The sequence below is a fragment of the Bubalus bubalis genome, chromosome 4, assembly GCF_019923935.1.
Source record: "Bubalus bubalis isolate 160015118507 breed Murrah chromosome 4, NDDB_SH_1, whole genome shotgun sequence".
Classification (NCBI taxonomy): Eukaryota; Metazoa; Chordata; class Mammalia; order Artiodactyla; family Bovidae; genus Bubalus; species Bubalus bubalis.
The window spans coordinates 136,945,084-136,965,746 of record NC_059160.1 but is presented as its reverse complement, the minus strand read 5'-3'; the positions used below and the strand labels follow the sequence as shown (position 1 = coordinate 136,965,746).

Here is a 20,663-nt window from a genome sequence, read left to right as displayed (position 1 = left end):
TGGATCATATGGTAGTACTATTTTTAATTTTTTTGAAGAATGTCCTTATTATTTGCCAAGGTGACTGTGCCATTTAACATTCCCACCAACACTGTGCAAAAGTTTCAATTTCTTCACATAAATAAATCTTGTTTTTTATTAATAACCTTCCTAACAGGTGTGAATCACATTCCCTGGTGGCTAGGACAGTAAAGCATCTGTCTACAATGCGGAAGACCTGGGTTTGATCCCTGGGTGGCGAAGATCTCCTGGAGAAGGAAATGGCAACCCACTCCAGTTCCTTGCCTGGAAAATTCCATGGACAGAGGAGCCTGGTAGGCTACAGTCCATGGGGTCGAAAAGGTCAGGAGGGGCGGCTGTGAGGAGATACCCCTAGTCCAAGGTAAGGAGCAGCAGCTGCGCTTTGCTGGAGCAGCCATGAAGAGATACCCCATGTCCAAGGTAAAAGAAAACCAAGTAAGATGATAGGTGTTGCGAGAGGGCATCAGAGGGCAGACACACTGAAACCATAATTACAGAAAACTAGCCAATCTGATCACACGGACCACAACCTTGTCTAACTCAATGAAACTAAGCCATGCCGTGTGCGGCCACCCAGGACGGGTGGGTCATGGTGGAGAGGTCTGACAGAATGTGGTCCACTGGTGAAGAGAATGGCAAACCACTTCAGTATTCTTGCCTTGAGAACCCATGAACAGTATGAAAAGGCAAAATGATAAGATACTGAAAGAGGAACTCCACAGGTCAGTAGGTGCCCAATATGCTACTGGAGATCAATGGAGAAATAACTCCAGAAAGAATGAAGGGATAAAGCCAAAGCAAAAACAATATACCCAGTTGTGGATGTGACTGGTGATAGAAGCAAGGTCCGATGCTGTAAAGAGCAATGTTGCATAGGAACCTGGAATGTCAGGTCCATGAATCAAGGCAAATTGGAAGTGGTCAAACAAGAGATGGCAAGAGTGAATGTCGACATTCTAGGAATCAGTGAGCTAAAATGAACCGGAATGGGTGAATTTAACTCAGATGACCATTATATCTACTACTGTGGGCAGGAATCCCTTAGAAGAAATGGAGTAGCCATCATGGTCAACAAAAGAGTCCAAAATGCAGTACTTGGACTCAATCTCAAAAACGACAGAATGATCTCTGTTCGTTTCCAAGCCAAACCATTCAATATCACGGTAATCCAAGCCTATGCCCCAACTAGTAATGCTGAAGAAGTTGAACTGAATGGTTCTATGAAGACCTACAAGGCCTTTTAGAACTAACACCAAAAAAGATGTCCTTTTCATTACAGAGGACTGGAATGCAAGTAGGATGTCAAGAAACACCTGGAGTAACAGGCAAATTTGGCCTTGGAGTATGGAATGAAGCAGGGAAAGGCTAATAGAGTTTTGCCAAGAGAACGCACTGATCACAGCAAACACTCTCTTCCAACAACACAAGAGAAGACTCTACACATGGACATCACCAGATGGTCAACACCAAAATCAGATTGATTATGTTCTTTGCAGCCAAAGATGGAGAAGCTCTATACAGTCAGCAAAAACAAGACTGGGAGCCGACTGTGGCTCAGATCATGGACTCCTTATTGCCAAATTCAGACTTAAATTGAAGAAAGTGGGGAAAACCATTAGACCATTCAGGTATGACCTAAATCAAATCCCTTATGATTATGCAGTGGAAGTGAGAAATAGATTTAAAGGACTAGATCTGATAGAGTGCCTGATAAACTATAGACGGAGGTTCATGACACTGTACAGGAGACAGGGATGAAGACCATTCCCATAGAAAAGAAATGCAAAAAAGCAAAATGGCTGTCTGGGGAGGCCTTACAAATAGCTGTGAAAAGAAGAGAAGTGAAAAGCAAAGGAGAAAAGGAAAGATATAAGCATCTGAATGCAGAGTTCCAAAGAATAGCAAGGAGAGATAAGAAAGCCTTCCTCAGTAATCAATGAAAAGAAATAGAGAAAAACAACAGAATGGGAAAGACTAGAGATCAATTCAAGAAAATTAGAGATACCAAGGGAACATTTCATGCAAAGACAGGCTCGATAGAGGACAGAAATGGTATGGACCTAACAGAAGCAGAAGATATTAAAAAGAGGTGGCACAAAAAAGGGCTTCACGACCCAGATAATCACGATCGTGTGATCACTGACCTAGAGCCAGACATCCTGGAATGTGAAGTCAAGTGGGCCTTAGAAAGCATCACTACGAACAAAGCTAGTGGAAGTGATGGGATTCCAGTTGAGCTATTTCAAATCCTGAAAGATGATGGCTGTGAAAGTGCTGCACTCAATATGCCAGCAAATTTTGAAAACTCAGCAGTGGCCACAGGACTGGAAAAGGTCTGTTTTCATTCCCATCCCAAAGAAAGGCAATGCCAAAGAATGCTCAAACTACCACACAATTGCACTCATCTCATGTGCTAGCAGGAAAAGGCAATGGCACCCCACTCCAGTACTCTTGCCTGGAAAATCCCATGGATGGAGGAGCCTGGTGGGCTGCAATCCATGGGGTCACTAAGAGTTGGACATGACTGAGTGACTTCACTTTCACTTTTCACTTTCATGCACTGGAGAAGGAAATGGCAACCCACTCCAGTGTTCTTGCCTGGAGAATCCCAGGGACTGGGGAGCCTGGCTGGCTGCCATCTATGGGGTCGCACAGAGTCGGACACGACTGAAGCGACTTAGCAGCAGCAGCAGCATGCATTAGCAAAGTAATGCTCAAAATTCTCCAAGCCAGGCTTCAACTACACATGAACCATGAACTTCCAGATGTTCAAGCTGGTTTTAGAAAAGGCAGAGGAACCAGAGATCAAATTGCCAACATCCGCTGGATCACCGAAAAAGCAAGCCAGTGCCACAAAAAGATCTATTTATGCTTTACTGACTATGCCAAAGCCTTTGACTGTGTGGATCACCACAAACTGTGGAAAATTCTGAAAGAGATGGGATTCCCAGACCACCTGACCTGCCTCTTGAGAAACCTATATACAGGTCAGGAAGCAACAGTTAGAACTGGACATGGAACAACAGACTGGTTCCAAATAGGAAAAGGAGTACGTCAAGGCTGTATAGTGTCACCTTGCTTATTTAACTTATATGCAGAGAACATCATGAGAAACACTGGGCTGGAAGAAGCACAAGCTGGAATCAAGATTGCTGGGAGAAATATCAATAACCTCAGATATGCAGATGACACCACCCTTATGGCAGAAAGTGAAGAGGAACTACAAAGCCTCTTGATGAAAGTGAAAGAGGAGAGTGAAAACGTTGGCTTAAAGCTCAACATTCAGAAAACTAAGATCACGGCATTTGGTCCCATCACTTCATGGGAATTAGATGGGGAAACACTGGAAACAGTGTCAGACTTTATTTTTTTGGCTCTAAAATAACTGCAGATGGTGACTAAAGTCATGAAATTAAAAGACGCTTACTCCTTGGAAGGAAAGTTATGACCAACCTAGACAGTGTATTAAAAAGCAGAGACATTACTTTGCCAACATAGGTCCGTCTAGCCAAGGCTATGGTTTTTCCAGTGGTCATGTATGGATGTGAGAGTTGGACTGTAAAGAATGCTGAGCGCTGAAGATTTGATGGTTTTGAACTGTGGTGTTGAAGAAGACCTTTGAGAGTCCCTTGGACTGTAAGGAGATCCAAACAGTCCACCCTAAAGGAGATCAGTCCTGGTGTTCATTGGAAGGACTGATGCTAAAGATGAAACTCCAATACTTTGGCCACCTCATGCGAAGAGTTGACTCATCGGAAAAGACCCTGATGCTGGGAGGGATTGCGGCAGGAGGAGAATGGGACGACAGAGGATGAGATGGCTGGATGGTATCACCGACTTGATGGACATGAGTTTGGGTGAACTCTGGGAGTTGGTGATGGACAGGGAGGCCTGGCGTGCTGCGATTCATAGGGTCGCAGAGTCGGACACGACTGAGCGACTGAACTGTACTAAATAGGTGTGTGGTAATAGCTCAGTGTGGTTTTGCTTTGCATTTCTCTGATAATTAGTGATACTGAGCATCTTTCACATATCTGTTGTCCATTTGTATGTCTACTTTGGAGAAATATCTGTTCAAGTTCCTTGCCCACTTTTTAAAACAGATTATTTGGTTTTTCCTATTTATAGAAGTTTCTTATATTGTAAATCAACCCATTATCAGATATATGATATGAAAATATTTCCCCATTCTACAGTTTGTCTTCTCACTGTTTTCTTTCCTTTGCCGTGCAGAAGCTTTTTAGTTTGATTTAGTCCCACTTACCTATTTTTGATTTTTTGTTTGTGCTTTTGGGCTTCCCTAGTAGTTCAGCTGATAAAGAATCTCCCTGCAATGCAGGAGACCCTGGTTTGATTCCTTTGTCAGGAAGATCCCCTGGAGAAGGGAATGGTTACCCACTGTAGTATTCTGGCCTAGAGAATTCCATGGTCTCTATAGTGCATGGGGGTCAAAGAGTCAGATGCAACTTTCACTTTCTTTGTGCTTTTGGCATCATAGTCAAAAGTCATTGCCAGGACCCATGTCATTTCCTCTAGGTTTTCTTCTAAGAGCTTTACAGTTTCAGGTATTACATTTAGTTTTTTAATACATTTTGAGTTGATTTTGTGTATGGTGTGAGATAGGGGTCCAATTTCACTTGTTTGCATGTGAATATCCAGGTTCCCCAACACCTTTTGTTCAGACTATCCATTTCCAATTGTGTATTCTTAGCACCTTTCTTTTAGATCAGTTGTTCATATATGTGTGGGATTATTTCAGTTTTAGTCAAATGACTTTATGCCAGTAATTAAAAAAAAATGTAAGCTCCAGGATCTATATTAGAGACAGGCCAAGTTTCTATGGACTTTCCCCCTTCTTTCTCTCACTTTCTCCTCTCTCCCTTCTTTCCTTCCTTTTCATCCTTCCTCACTTTCTTTTTCATTTTTACCAAAGTCAGGAAGAGGTACCAAAGATTTTTTCACAAAATTTAGTATGTCCAAAAGAAAAAGCAAAATTTTGGTTAACCAGGATGCTTCATTTCTTAATCAAAATTTTGCTGCTAAAATCTATTTAATTTCCAACTTTGATTTCCCCCAAACAAAAAAACAGTTTTTTGAGGGTGATTGATGTTTTTATTTTGAAACAAAAACAATCAGAAGGTGTAATATGACATTAGGTGAGTACTAGAAACCTCCATAATACAAGAGAGAAGAGAGATAATGATCAATTTATAACTATTGATTTTACATGGTTTCATCCTTTAGCGAATGAAACGACATACTGTGCCTCTGTGGGCAGAATTATGTAACAAAAGCCAATAGAAGAGGGAGTCACAACATGAGAAATCAGATTCCCCTATGACCCATATCAACATTTTCAGTGTTCCCATGATTTAGACATTAGGATTTTAAAAATAATGCATAGAAGTTTGATCAAAATTTTATCTGCGTTTTACTTTTTTTGGAAATATCTTCTAATTTACATATAAGTTATAAAAATCATCAATAGAGTTCCTATAGTACCACTGATAGAACCACTGGATTAAGCTGCAGACCAATGTTGTATTTTTCATCAGACTTCAATATGCTTTAAAGCAAAATGGCACTTTCCTATACAACCACAGGACAGCTATTTAAATTAACTTTGATCTAATATTGCCATATAATCCCCAGACTCTAGTAGAGTTTTGCCAATTATCCTAATAATGTCATTTGTAAGTCCAGGATCCAGTCCAGAAGTATGTTTTGTATTTGTTTCTTTAGTCTTGTCAAGATAGACTGATGAGTCCCTCAGTCTATCTTTACTTTTCTTAAACTTGATTTTTTGAAAAGCCTAACAGTAACTTTTTAGAATATTTTTCTGATGTTCCTCATGATTTAATGCATTTTTGACAAGATGCCCCAGAAGTAATGTTATATCCTTTTCAGCATTACAGCATATCAGGAGACAACAGTGCTAATTTGCATAATTTCTTATAATATTAATGTTTGTTACTTGGATGAGATGGTATTGGTTTAATACTCTGCTTTGAAGTTAATTATTCAGCATGTTGTACTTACTTAATAAGCAATTAGTAACAATTTTTTTGAAAGATACATTGAGACAATGTAAATATTCAGTTCTTCATCAAATGTACACCTTCAGTTTTAGCATTCTTTGATCATTCATATCTAAATAAGTTATTATTAAATAGTAATAGTTTAATTTCATTATTTCTTTTGATTTACAAGTTGTCATTCCACTGATGTGTACTATTTCCCCTCATAAATCTATTTTTAAAATTCATGAATTTACAACAGTAAAGCCTCACGGATATGTATTTTACAAATAGAATCCATTACTATCATAGTTTATTTTGGTGTTCAAATTAGCTAGTAGAGCATTCATTACTATCATGATTTATTCTGATGTTCTGTTTGGCCAGCAGGTGATCCTTCAAACTAGAGCCTGTGTCAATGGACAAGGCCCCATCGCTCTTTGTATACTTCTTTCTAGAACAATAACACATTCCAGAACCACCTAATTTTTTCCTTCCCTATAGCCAAGTCAGATGTTTATGGAGCCTTAGTTTCTTTTATTGTGCCACAGTATTTAGAAACCAAGAGCCTGGTGCTTAGTGTGCTCATTGTTGCCAAGGGTCCTCTCAGCAGACAAAATTAGAAAAAAGTTACATTACATCACACTATATTATTCTCTGTGTGTTTATCTACCTACCTATCTGTCTATATATCCACCTATCTGTCCACCCACCTATCTTAAAACCCATTAGTTCAAACTGATAACTCCAAAACCATGTAGTCTTCCCCCTGACTACTTATATAACTTGTGTAACTTCCTCTCCATTGTTCTTGATACACTTACTTATTTTCTCTATGTCTCTTCTCATACATAACCAATTTTCAAAGCTGTGTTATTCAAAAGTTCAACCCTAGATATATGCTGCCCTCTCTTTCTCCTACTGCCCCCAGCTCGGACCTAAGAAGGAGGATGGGAAGTAGATGAAGAAGGAAGGAGGAAATAAAGAATCTTGGCTCTGGCATCACAGTCCTCCACACAACTAAAACACAAACCTGGAGAGAAACACAGTCCCCTGCTGGGTTGTGCTGGTAGAAACTTAGCTTTGTCAAAAAATTATGAAAATCCAAATTATGAAGTAATCTTTTGGAGTCTATTGTATACTAATTGAAACAAACAGGTTAGCTATATAAGCATATGCTGCTGCTGCTGCTGCTAAGTTGCTTCAGTCGTGTCCGACTCTGTGAGACCCCATAGACGGCAGCCCACCAGGCTCCCCCGTCCCTGGGATTCTCCAGGCAAGAACACTGGAGTGGGTTGCCATTTCCTTCTCCAATGCATGAAAGTGAAAAGTGAAAGTGAAGTCGCTCAGACGTGTCCAACTCTTCGCGACCCCATGGACTGCAGCCTACCAGGCTCCTCCATCCATGGGATTTTCCAGGCAAGAGTACTGGAGTTGGGTGCCATTGCCTTCTCTGATATAAGCATATAGAAGAAACTAATAGTTATAGTCCCTTTATATTCTATAAAATCCATAGAAATATTATAGATTATTCTTTCTTTGTAATTGATATCTAAAAGGTGATATCTAATAAATTTACTTATGAGACTAGCTCCCTACCAGTATGTCTTTGTCCAGAAATCTGCAATCACCTGGTAACATTAGGTGTTGCTTTGTAAATACTGACAGGCCAATTGCAACACTTGCAGATCTATCTCCTACTTCCATATTTCAAGAAAGATATTTTTATTACCAAACATCTGAGAATTGATATGCCAAAAGTGTTAAAGGCCTTGTATATAAACATGAGTAAGAGCTAACTTTGTATGTTTAAAAGAAAACAAAAATAGAAAGAAAAGCCAACAACATGTTAGAAGACTTACAGAGATGAAAGGATCTAAAGAAACAAAATTAAAAAAAAATAAATAAAAACCAATCAAGACACAATGAAAAAAAAAAAAAAGAGAGATAAGAAACCAGGAAAACATAATACCCATGTCTTCGGATGCATTCAAAAGCATGTTGAAATAATGGAAGGTTGAAAAATGGTTTTAGTCGTATGACATTAGAGTCTAGAAACACTGAATGTGTGTGACCCACAGATTTTAAGGCTCTAGAAATAAAATTTCAAGCCAGTTCTGTAACAGATGCTAATGTAAATGATGCTTACAGGCATTGATAAAACACTGCCTTCCTTCTACTAACATATTCCATAATTATACTGTGATTTAAATAGTTTATATATAGAGAGATGAATGTGGAACAGGAGAAAAGTATTCATACATTAGCATTCAGAGTAAGTAATTCAAACATCTAATTGTTCCAGCTCAAGGAAAATTTAAAAATATTACCAGTTAGGTGTTCAAAATTGTTTTGGTTTATTTTTTATTGAGTCATGCTGATCATTTACAAAATTAGAAAATGTTCTTGATCATAATAGATACACATTAGAGAAAATACAGAAAAGGAACAGAATTACAGACAATTATCGGGAAAACATTTCTGCTTTTTTTTCATCCAAGATATATTAAAAATTCTTTAAAACAAAACAAAACAAAACAAACTGAGCTTGTGCTGTTTGAAAAGAGTTATGGATAAAAACAGACATTTCTAGTTTTTTTTTTTTTTCCTGGAGAGAAGTGCTGGGTATAAGGGGTTTGATTGTGCACTCTTTGAACTCTAGAGGTCTTTTAGATGTATTTTAACTTGAAACAGCTTTAAATCTCTTTCTTTAATATTCTGAGAACGCCAAAGAAAATTTTAACTATTGTAAAAATTATTCTTGAGATTTATGCAATGGTCAATTTATTAGTCTTTCCTTTTGTAATTAGTGTGGAACCAAACCAAATGGAGTCACTTATGTCAAGGACAAAGTGGCGTCAGTCAAAACACAGGAGCAAAAATGAATCTTAACCTAACCTCACAGCTCTTTCTTCTTAGAAATCAGCAGAGGACACTAGCCAGGCCCCAAATACTAAGTCTTTTCATGCCATCTCAGGATTTTCTTGTTTCCTAACTCATCTGCTGCTGCTGCTGCTGCTAAGTTGCTTCAGTCACGTCCGAATCTGTGAGACCCCATAGACGGTAGCCCACCAGGCTCCCCTGTCCCTGGGATTCTCCAGGCAAGAACACTGGAGTGGGTTGCCATTTCCGTTTCCAATGCATGAAAGTGAAAAGTGAAAATGAAGTCGCTCAGTCGTGTCCGACTCTAGCGACCCCACAGACTGCAGCCTACCAGGTCCTTTGTCCATGGGATTTTCCAGGCAAAAGTACTGGAGTGGGGTGCCATTGCCTTCTCCGTCCTAACTCAGCTACCCTGATCCAAATAAGAAAGAAGACCACCAGGCAACAAACCAGCTGAAAAAGCCAAACAACTTCTGCATTCTTCCCATAAAAATTCCTAAGTCTGTGAGCAACTGAGAACTCATTGTTCCTGTAGCCTCGAGTTCCCTGGCTTGTAAGCGGAAAACCTTGCAATAAACTCATCCATCTGCTTTGTTTCACTCAGCATGCAGAATCTGGTTTTTGACACTAGGGTGATTTGTAAATTTAGGGTCTTTGGAAATTCCAGTTTTATTAGTATAGGTAAAAATATTATGATATTTAAAAATAGTTGAAGTCCAACTGGTTCAACTGAATAAATGTTTCTTGCATATTTCTCTATGTTAAGATCTGTAGGAAAGTCAGTTAAGTAAATGTCCTCATTTCATTGAGTTTATAACAGAAAGTAATAACTTATAAATCTCATTTTGTCTTTTATAATTTTAATTTATACAAGTATCATAATGTTATATGGGATTTCAAAGGAAATTATCCAATTCTGGGCAATCCTATATGATTTCATGAAAAATAGTATTTTCTAAATGTTATAAATAACATGTTCCCTGTTGCGGAGCTTCCCTGGTGGCTCAGATAGTAAAGAATATGCCTGCAATGCAGAAGACTTGAGTTCAGTCCCTGGGTTGGGCAGATGCCCTAGAGAAGGGAATTCTACGCACTCTAGTATTTTTGCCTAAAGAATTCCATGCTGTCCCCTGTTACATCAGTTTCCCACCAATGAAAATGATTTTACTATTTTTTGACCATAAGAATAAACAGCATCATCTTAAAATGGATCAAGCAATATGAAATAGTAAAAATATATGAAAAAACTGTCACCAGAATTCCATATATTATTAATATTTAAATATTTTTCCAGGTATTTTTTCTATGTAATCAAATATGCACATAAAAATAAAGCTGTATCTTTTATATTGTTGTTTAGTCCCTAAATCACGTCTGACTCTTTTGAGACCCCATGGACTATGGTCCGCCAGCCTCCTCTACCCATGGGCTATCCCAGGCAAGAATACTAGAGTGCGTAGCTATTTCCTTCTTCAGGGGATCTTCCTAACCCACGGGTCAAACCCGTGTCTCCTGCATTGGCAGGCAGATTCTTTACCACTGAGCCACAAGGGAAGCCCATCTTTTATATTACTACATTTAATATTATATATGTATAATATATTTACTGTAAGAACTAGGATGATATGATACAGATATTTTATAGTCTTTCCTTGTCAATCTCATGTGAAAATTCAAGAGCTCGTATTTAATGGGTATGTGATCTTAATTTGGATGGATGTACTAGTATGTGCTTAATCAATTTCTTATTCAGGGACATTGTTTTCCAGTTTTCATGATTATAAAGAGCAACACTAGGAGGAGAATCCTCATAGATAGATCTGCGCACACTGAATTACCTTCTTGAGATAAAGCCATAGAATCAGAATTTCCAGGTCAAAGGGTATGCGTTCTAAAATTTTTGATACATTTTAACAAATTGCAGACTAGCAGAGAAGAAATTTGAATTTCCATAAGGAGTGTAGTTTCTCATACCCAGATAGGCTAACTCTCAGTGTTGCCAATCCAATAAAGACAGGATGGTATCATATTAACTTGTCAGTATTTCTTTCATTATTAGTGGGCCTGAATATCTTTTTCATATATTTAGTGACCATTTGTCCCCTCTTTTATAAAATGCTGTTTGTGTCATTTAATTTACTATTGGGATGGTTTATGTGATGCTACGAATGTTAATCCTTTGTTTAACATTTGTTAAAAATAACATTTCTGTTTAAGAAATTTTCAAACTTGATTCTGTGTGTTACCTTTCTGTTAAAATGTAATTTGTGGTTTTATAATTATCAGTATTTTCCTTTATATCTTATGAGACATGCTCAGAAAGTCTATCTCATCGGAAATTATAAATAAATCAGAAATGAGTTTGCTCATATTTTCATCCAGATCTAGTATGGTTTTATTTTTTAACTTTATATATTTCCTTTATCTGTCATTTTCTTGGATGAAAGGCGTAAGATGAGTAATTTTCCATATTTCAACAATTCATTTGAATGCCATCTTTATCATATATTAAAATCTTAGATATGCTCACAGTTCTTTCTAAACTCTTGGTTGTGCTACTTGACCTGCTGGTTTTTTTCAGATCCTACATCATTGTATCTGGTAGGATAAATTTCTCTTCATTAACATGGCATTTTCATTCTTCCAGCTGCAAGAATAATTTTGTTATATTCTCCCTTGTTAGTCTATATACCTCATCATAAGAGTAAGAGTACCCCAGCCACAAATTTTAATGGGGTTTTGAGTGGCATTGCATTGGATTTAAACATTAAGAGTGAATTTTCATACAGAAGTATTAAGTACTTCTATGAAAGAAGAAAATATGCTTCATTTTTTTGTTCAAGCCTTCTTTTATATTCTTCAGTAAATTACAGTTTATTCATTTCGTTTCATCATATTGTTTTGATTTTTTCATGGCTATTGAAAACTTGGTCTTATTTTTGTGATTGGAGTTTTTATTCCAATATATTTTCCAACTATATTGTTTAAACATAAAAATGCTCTTAACTTTCATACTTTAATTTTTACTTGTTGCCATACAGAAGGTTACTTTTTTCTTATTTTCAGTTGATTCTCTTGGGTTTTTCAGGTAAATAGTTATACAATTTAAAGCCAATCATGCTTTTCCTTCTGCTTTCTAATATTGATTCTTCTTGAATTAAATGATGCCCTCCTCCTCCCCACTAATTCATATGTTGAAGGTCTAAACCCCAATGTGACCAAGTTTGAGGTAAGAAATTAAGGTTAAATGAGGTCATAAAGGTTTCCCTTTTCCTATGGCATTAGTGTCCGTATAAAAAGGGACACCAGAGCACAACCTCTCTTTCTCTGCCATGTCAGGACACACGGCAAAGGTGCCTGTCTGCAGGCCAGGAAGAGAATTCTTAACAGAAATTGACCATCCTGGCGCTGTGATCTTGGTCTTCTCCAAGAACAAAGAGAAAATAAATTTCTATTGTTTAAGCCATCCAGTCTATGGAATTTTGTCATGGAGGCCTGAGCAGAATAATATACTTATTTCATTCTCTTACTGGAGTGGCTTTAAGTATAAAGATGGTTGGATGGTGTCACTGACTCAATGGATGTTAGTTTAAGCAAGCTCCAGGAGTTGCTAATGTACAGGGAAGCCTGGCACGATTGAACTGAACTAAGTCATAAAATGAAAAATAAATCACTAAATTAAAAAAAAATTGAAAATAGTTGACTTACAGTGTTGTGTTAGTTTTGGGCATATAGCAAAGTGATTCATATATATATTATTTTTATATTCTTTTCCATTGTATGTTTTATTACAGAATAGTGATTATAATTCCCTGTGCTATACAGCAAAATTCTTGTTACTTATTATATTTATTTTATATATATTAGTATGTATATTTTAATATTAAACTCCTAATTTATCCTCCCTAGGAACCCTCATCTTATCACTATTTTTAATGGGAATTCTTGTAATTAGTTTGGGAAATGTCTGATTTGAAAATACTAAGTGTTATTCTACTCCTATTTTAATAAGAGGCCCTATCAATAATATGAGGCTGCTATATTTAAAATGGAGCTATTCTGTAGCACAGGGAATTCTGCTCAATATTATGAGGCAGCCTGGAGGGGAGGGGAGTTTGAGGAAGAATGGATACAGTTGTATGTATGGATGAGTTCCCTCACCAGTTCAGTTCAGTTCAGTTGCTCAGTCATGTCCAACTGTTCGCAACCCCATGGACCACAGCACGCCAGGCTTCCCTGTCCATCACCAACTCCCGGAGTTTACTCAAACTCATCTCCATTGAGTCAGTGATGCGATCAAACCATCTCATCCTCTATAGTCCCCTTCTCCTCCTGCCCTCCATCTTTCCCAGCATCAGAGTCTTTTCAGATGAGTCAGCTCTTTGCATCAAATGGCCAAAATACTGGAGTTTCAGCTTCAACATCAGTCCTTCCAATGAATATTCAGGGCTGATCTTTAGGATGGACTGGCTGGATCTTGTAGTCCAAGGGACTCTCAAGAGTCTGCTCCAAAACTACAGTTCAAAAGCATCAATTCTTCGGTGCTCAGCTTTCGTTATAGTTCAACTCTCACATCCATACATGACTACTGGAAAAACCATAGCCTTGATGAGACAGACCTTTGTTGGCAAAGTAATGTCTCTGCTTTTTAATATGCTGTCTAGATTGGTCATAACTTTCCTTCCAAGGAGTAAGCATCTTTTAATTTCATGGCTGCAGTCACCATCTGCAGTGATTTTGGAGCCCAAAGAAGTAAAGTCAGTCAATGTTTCCACTGTTTCCCCATCTATTTGCCATGAAGTGAGGGGACCGGATGCCATGATCTTCGTTTTCTGAATGTTGAGCTTTAAGCCAACTTTTCACTCTCCTCTTTCACTTGCATCAAGAGGCTCTTTAGTTCTTCTTCACTTTCTGCCATAAGGGTGGTATCATCTGCATATCTGAGGTTATTGGTATTTCTCCTGACAATCTTGATTCCAGCTTGTGCTTCATCCAGCCCAGCCTTTCTCATGATGTACTCGGCATATAAGTTAAATAAGCAGGGTGACAATATACAGCCTTGACGTCCTCCTTTTCCTATTTGGAACCAGTCTGTTGTTCCATGTGCAGTTCTAACTGTTGCTTTCTGACCTGCATACAGATTTCTTAAGAGGTAGGTAAGGTGGTCTGGTATTCCTCTTTCAGAATTTTCCATAGTTTAATGTGATCCACACAAAGGATTTGGCACAGTCAATAAAGCAGAAATAGATGTTTTTCTGGAACTCTCTTGCTTTTTCGATGATCCAGCTGCTGCTGCTGCTGCTGCTGCTAAGTCGCTTCAGTTGTGTCCGACTCTGTGAGACCCCACAGATGGCCTCCTACCAGGCTCCTCTGTCCCTGGGATTCTTCAGGCAAGAACACTGGAGTGGGATTGCCATTTCCTTCTCCGATGCATGCAAGTGAAAAGTGAAAGTGAAGTCGCTCAGTCGTGTCCGACTCTTTGCGACCTCATGGACTGCAGCCTACCAGGCTCCTCCATCCATGGGATTTTCCAGGCAAGAGTACTGGAGTGGGGTGCCATTGCCTTCTCCAGATGATCCAGCAGATGTTGGCAATTTGATGTGGTTCATCTGCCTTTTCTAAAACCAGCTTGAACATCTGGAAGTTCACGTTTCATGTATTGCTGAAGCCTGGTTTGGAGAATTTTGAGCATTACTTTGCTAGCGCGTGAGATGAGTGCAATTGTGTGGTAGTTTGAGCATTCTTTGGCATTACCTTTCTTTGGGATTGGAATGAAAACTGACCTTTTCCAGTCCTGTGGCCACTGCTGAGTTTTCCAAATTTGTTGGCATATTGAGTGAGCACTTTCACAGCATCATCTTTTAGGATTTGAAATAGCTCTACTGGAATTCCATCACCTCCATTATCTTTGTTCATAGTGATGCTTGCTAAGGCACACTTGACTTCACATTCCAGGATGTCTGGCTCTAGGTGAGTGATCACACGATGGTGACTATCTGGTTCGTGAAGATCTTTTTTGTACAGTTCTTCTGTGTTTTCTTGCCACCTCTTCTTAATATCTCCTGCTTCTCTTAGATCCATACCATTTCTGTCCTTTACTGAGCCCATCTTTGCATGAAATGTTCCCTTGGTATCTCTAATTTTCTTGAAGAGATATCTAGCCTTTCCCATTCTATTGTTTTCCTCTATTTCTTTGCATTGCTCACTGAAGAAGGCTTTCTTATGTCTCTTTGCTATTCTTTGGAACTCTGCATTCAGATGGGTGTATCTTTCCTTTTCTCCTTTGCTTTTCGCTTCTCTTCTTTTCACAGCTATTTGTAAGGCCTCCTCAGACAGCCATTTTGCTTTCTGGCATTTCTTTTTCACGCAGATGGTTTTGCTGCCTGTCTCCTGTATAATGTCACAAACCTCCATCCATAGTTCATCAGGTACTCTATCAGATCTAGTCCCTTAAATCTATTTCTCACTTCCACTGTATAATTATAAGGATTTTATTTAGGTCATACCTGAATGGTCTAGTGGTTTTCCCTACTTTCTTCAATTTAAGTCTGAATTTAGCAATAGGGAGTTCATGATCTCAGCCAGTCAGCTCCCAGTCTTTTTTTTTTTTTTTTTGCTGACTGTATAGAGCTTCTATAGAGCTTCTCCATCTTTGCCTGCAAAGAATATAAACAATCTAACTTCGGATTTGGCCATATGGTGATGTCCATATGTAGTCTTCTCTTGTGTTGTTGGAGGAGGGTGTTTGCTATGACTAGTGCGTTCTCTCGCAAAACTCTATTAGCCTTTGCCCTGCTTCATTCTGTACTCCAAGGCCAAATTTGCCTGTTACTCCATGTGTTTCTTGACTTTCCACTTTTGCATTGCAATCCCCTATAATGAAAGGACATCTTTTTGGGGTGTTAGTTCTAAAAGTCTTATAGGTCTTCATAGAACCATTCAACTTCAGCTTCTTCAGCACTACATAGTTCACCTGAAACTATCATAACAGTGTTTGTTAATTGGCTATATCCCAATACAAAATAAAAAGTTAAAAAAATAATGTGTGAATATTAAGTTGTATCAAATGCATTTTAATATTTATCAAGAAGATAACAAAGTTTTTCTTCTTGTCTATGCAGGGATGACATGTCAGCGGGTCTGCCTTGTACTCCTGTAATAACTCAATTTGATCACAGTGTGTTGTTGTTCTCAAGTATCACTGAATTCTACTTGACCGAATTTTACTTAGGTCACCTGTACCAATATTCACAAGTGAACTGAGTTGTAGTTTTCTCTTTTAAATTACTTTTGACAAGATTTGGAATCACTATTTGCCCTCATAAAAAGTATGAGCAACTTTCCTTCTGTTTCCCTGGAAGAACTTGAATATGTCAACCTCTATCACCTGAAGGTTAAAAATATTTCATTTCTGAAGACTTTTATGTTTTCAGTTTTTATCTTATAGTTATTAGTTGGTTTAGGCTTTCAGTATCATCTTTTGTCTATTTTAATAATTTTTTCTTCCCTTTCAACCACATTTCTCTATAGTGATCTCTGGTTATTCCTGCTTTTTATTTCCTGTTTACATTTGTATTGGTGCTTTTCTTTTATGTTTTTAAAATTTAGGCTACCTAGTATTTCACCTAGTAAAAAAGAAAATTCTTTTTAAAGAGTAATTATTAATTCTATTGCTTTTCTTTTGCAAATTCATTAATTTTTGCCTTTATCTTAATAATTTTCTTCTGTTTGTTCTGTGATTACTTTTATTTCTTAAACCCTTGAGTAGAATGTTTTGTTACTTTTTTAATTTTTTAACTGTTTCATATTAAAACAACTTTAAGATCCTGTGTATAACTTTGGTTGTATCCATTTGTTTGGCAATGAGTATTTAGATTGTTATTTTCCTAACAATTTTGGCATAGAATTAATCTTTGGCTAGAATTATTCCCTTGGACTGCAAGGAGATCCAACCAGTCCATTCTGAAGGAGATCAGCCCTGGGATTTCTTTGGAAGGAATGATGCTAAAGCTGAAACTCCAGTCCTTTGGCCACCTCATGTGAAGAGTTGACTCATTGGAAAAGACTCTGATGCTGGGAGGGATTGGGGGCAGGAGGAGAAGGGGACGACAGAGGATGAGATGGCTGGATGGCATCACTGACTCAATGGATATGAGTCTGAGTGAACTCCAGGAGTTGGTGATGGACAGGGAAGCCTGGCGTGCTGCGATTCATGGGGTCGCAAAGAGTCGGACATGACTGAGCAACTGATCTGATCTGATCTGATTCCCTGGTGGCTCAGTGGTAAAGAACCACTGGTCATGCAGGAGACACAGGTTTGATCCTCAGGTTGGGAAGATTCCCTAGTAAAGATTTTGCACCCAAACCTCATCTCAGAATGACTATGGGATACTCAAATTGTGACAATGAATTCTATAGAATGCATCATTCCTTAATCCTCAGCCTCCAGCTGGATTTGGCCAAAGAGAGCCACAAGTAGGACATAAGAGACAGGGCAAGGAGGAAAGAGAAATCAGGGTATTTATTGCCCCATTCCCTATTACTTGATTATGGTTCTGGACTACACTATGCTTCTTTATGACTTCAGTTCCAACTTTGTGGCTCCCCTTTCAAGATTTCATTTGTTACTTCTAGTGACACCTTGAGCCCTTGGATCTTCCCTCTTCAGCCTTAGGGCTAGTGACAAAAGGTTGAGTTTGCTGCTGTATAAAACTTACTCCTTAAACCTGAGTGACTTACAACTATAAGGATTAATTAATATTAGTTATTGGTTGTGATGCTGCTTCCTGATGTCCATTCTGGGATTCAGGTGATAGAGAAGCACAAAGTAGCTTTAAAAGCTTCTTCCCATCTCTTTTATGACATTTCAGCTCACATCTTATTGGCTCATGTAAGTCATGACCAAGTATAACTTCAATGAAATGGGCAAGTATAAGCCTCCTTAGGTAGAGGCAGAAATGGGTGAACAGTAGTAACAGAATCTGTCAAAGGTATCAATAATGCCTTCCCTGCTGTTGACTGTTGCAGAAGGATATGGCAACTCACTCCAGTACTCCTGCCTAGAGAATTCCGTGGACAGAGGAGTCTGGTGGGCTACTGTCCATGGGGTTGCACAGAATCAGACACGACTGAAGTGACTTGGCATGCATGCATGTGTTGGAGAAGGAAATGGTAACCCACTCCAGTATTCTTGCCTGGAGAATCCCAGGGACAGAGGAGCCTGGTGGGCTGCCGTCTATGGGATCACACGGAGTTGGACACGACTGAAGTGACTTTGCAGCAGCAGCAGCTGTTGACTGTATGTGGTGCTCACCAGGCTGCAGGGATTCTCATCCCAATATAAACATACAGATGATATATAGAAATGATCTTCAAGTTTTTTGAAATGTTGTCTGTTTCATGCCCAGAATTCTGATACTGTGGTGTTCACTGAATCTTTTATCACTATTTCTGAAACTCAATGAAAAGTAGTTTTTCTTTTAAGAATTATAATTACATTGTTTTATACTTCATTAGTAATTTGACCTTAATTTTACGCTCAACTAAGTGAAGTACTCATCAATCATCTCTCATCCAGTGACTCTGCCATTTCTATAGTTTTTATTTGGATGATTATCTGTATTAGCTGTACTGACAAATATACTTTTCAAAAATGGTACTTGTAAACCTGGGACATATGCTTCTTCAAATGTTGTCTGTTTGTGCTTATTTCATATTGTCTTGACATCTGAATACTAATTTGAGTATGTAATTCTACAGTCAAATCTCTCCACCCCCCCACAGTAAATACCTTTTATTAGATGCAATTCTAATACAAATGACATATGGCTATATAAGGTATACTAAATGACAAACATTTAGTTATTATTGGCTTCCTTTGCCTGATAGTCCGAGTCAAATCTCTTCTCCTAAACTTCATTGACATTATTTCTTATTCCTTCACATCTAAAACTGCTAAGGAGAATTAAGTTGATGTTTGTTTCTACCTCTTCCTTTATCAGTGGCTTATTTTGATTGCTGGAATGCTTTAACCATGAAGTTCAGTAACTTCACATGGAGATGTCTTGAGGTTTGTCATTCTTTATATTTTCCATCTAGGACACTGACACCTTTTGCTCTTCACCTTGCAGGACATTTTAGTTCTGTCCAAAATAGCCATAAGAAATTTGGTCCATTCCTAAACGTCTTTGAAATGTGATCCTATCTAAAACATCCATGAGCATGTTTGGTCTATGCCAAATGGTTTTGGACTAACTTCCTGTCTTCCTTCACTGCAGAAATGTTACTTCAGTTTATCTTTAAATACTTTAAAAAAATTCCTTTCATTCTGCTGTTTTATTTAGATATAGCAGTCCTATTGTACATTGGACCTCTACTGGATCTCTTGTAATTCTCCTCTCTATGTCCTTTCCCTCACATTTCTTGTGTGATTTTCTAAAGCTTGTTTTTTTGTCATGGTTTGGTTTTCTAGTATAATTTCTACTCTTCACCATTTCTAAATATTTTCCAGTTTTTCGGTGTTATCATTTTTCTCTCTTTAGAATACCATTTTCCTTTTTATTTTATTCCATTTTATATCTTTAAATGACACGTGTCCTAAATTGGGGGGACTGGGCGGGGGAAAGAAATAGAAAGCATTATAGTTTAAACTCTTTAGGGTAAATCTTCATCTATCTTTAGTAGGTCTATTTGGTTTTTTTTTCACTCCTTTTCTCCTCACTCGTCCCTTTCCTTTTTCTTATCTAGCTCTCCTCCCTCCCTCCCTCCCTCCTCCTGTTCCTTCTTTCTGATTTTTTAAATGTTATTGTTAATTATAGATCCACCTTTTAAAATGGAGAAGGAAATGGCAACCCACTCCAGTATTCTTGCCTGGAAAATCCCATGGACAGAGGAGCCTGACGGGCTAGGGACCAAATCACAAAACAGGATAAACTCCCAACACAGAGAAGCATCCTCCAGTTCAGGAGTTAAAAAAAATGTAGAGAAAAACATGAAAGGAAGGATCTCATACCCTACAGCTTAAAGTTTACCTCAAGATATGGCACCCCACTCCAGTACTCTTGCCTGGAAAATCCCATGGACGGAGAAGCCTGGTGGGCTGCAGTCCATGGGGTCGCTAAAAGTCGGACACAACTGAGCGACTTCACTTTCACTTTTCACTTTTATACGCTGGAGAAGGAAATGGCAACCCACTCCAGTGTTCTTGCCTGGAGAATCCCAGGGACGGGGGAGCCTGGTGGGCTGCCGTCTACGGGGTTGCACAGAGTTGGACATGACTGAAGTGACTTAGCAGCAGCAGCAGCGCCACCTCTGGTTAAAAGCACACATCAGAGATAACTGCCTGTAGCTTGGAGAAGCTGTTTCTCATCTACTGCCAATTTTGCTTACCAGAAGAAGACCAGAACCTATGTTGAGTATTTTCTGGCTTTTCAAAGCTAACAATATGAAAGTGTGAATCTTTAGATTTTCTATCATATGTCACCTGCAACTCTGTTCTGTCTTCATAAACTAGAAAGTTTAAGTTTGGCTCTCGGTATCCTTTCTCAACTATCCTTTGAGTACAGTCTAAATAGTACTGTATAACAGTTGTTCAGTGGCATTATAGTTTTCTGTTTAGGCCTAACCTTTCTTAATTTAAGTTGGAAATCAAAGAAAGGAATTTTGTAAATATGCCTATATGTCATTACCTTTCCAAGAAGTCCATTATAACTTTCAAAATTTGTTTTACTAAGACCCAGGAAA

The 20,663-nt window shown here is 38.3% G+C and overlaps 1 protein-coding gene across 3 annotated transcripts in view; it reads right to left on the bottom strand.

Annotated features, from left to right (window-relative positions):
* Positions 1 to 20,663, bottom strand: part of CABCOCO1 (ciliary associated calcium binding coiled-coil 1) — a 162,639-nt gene that overhangs the window by 42,078 nt on the left and 99,898 nt on the right. The window lies entirely within an intron of this gene.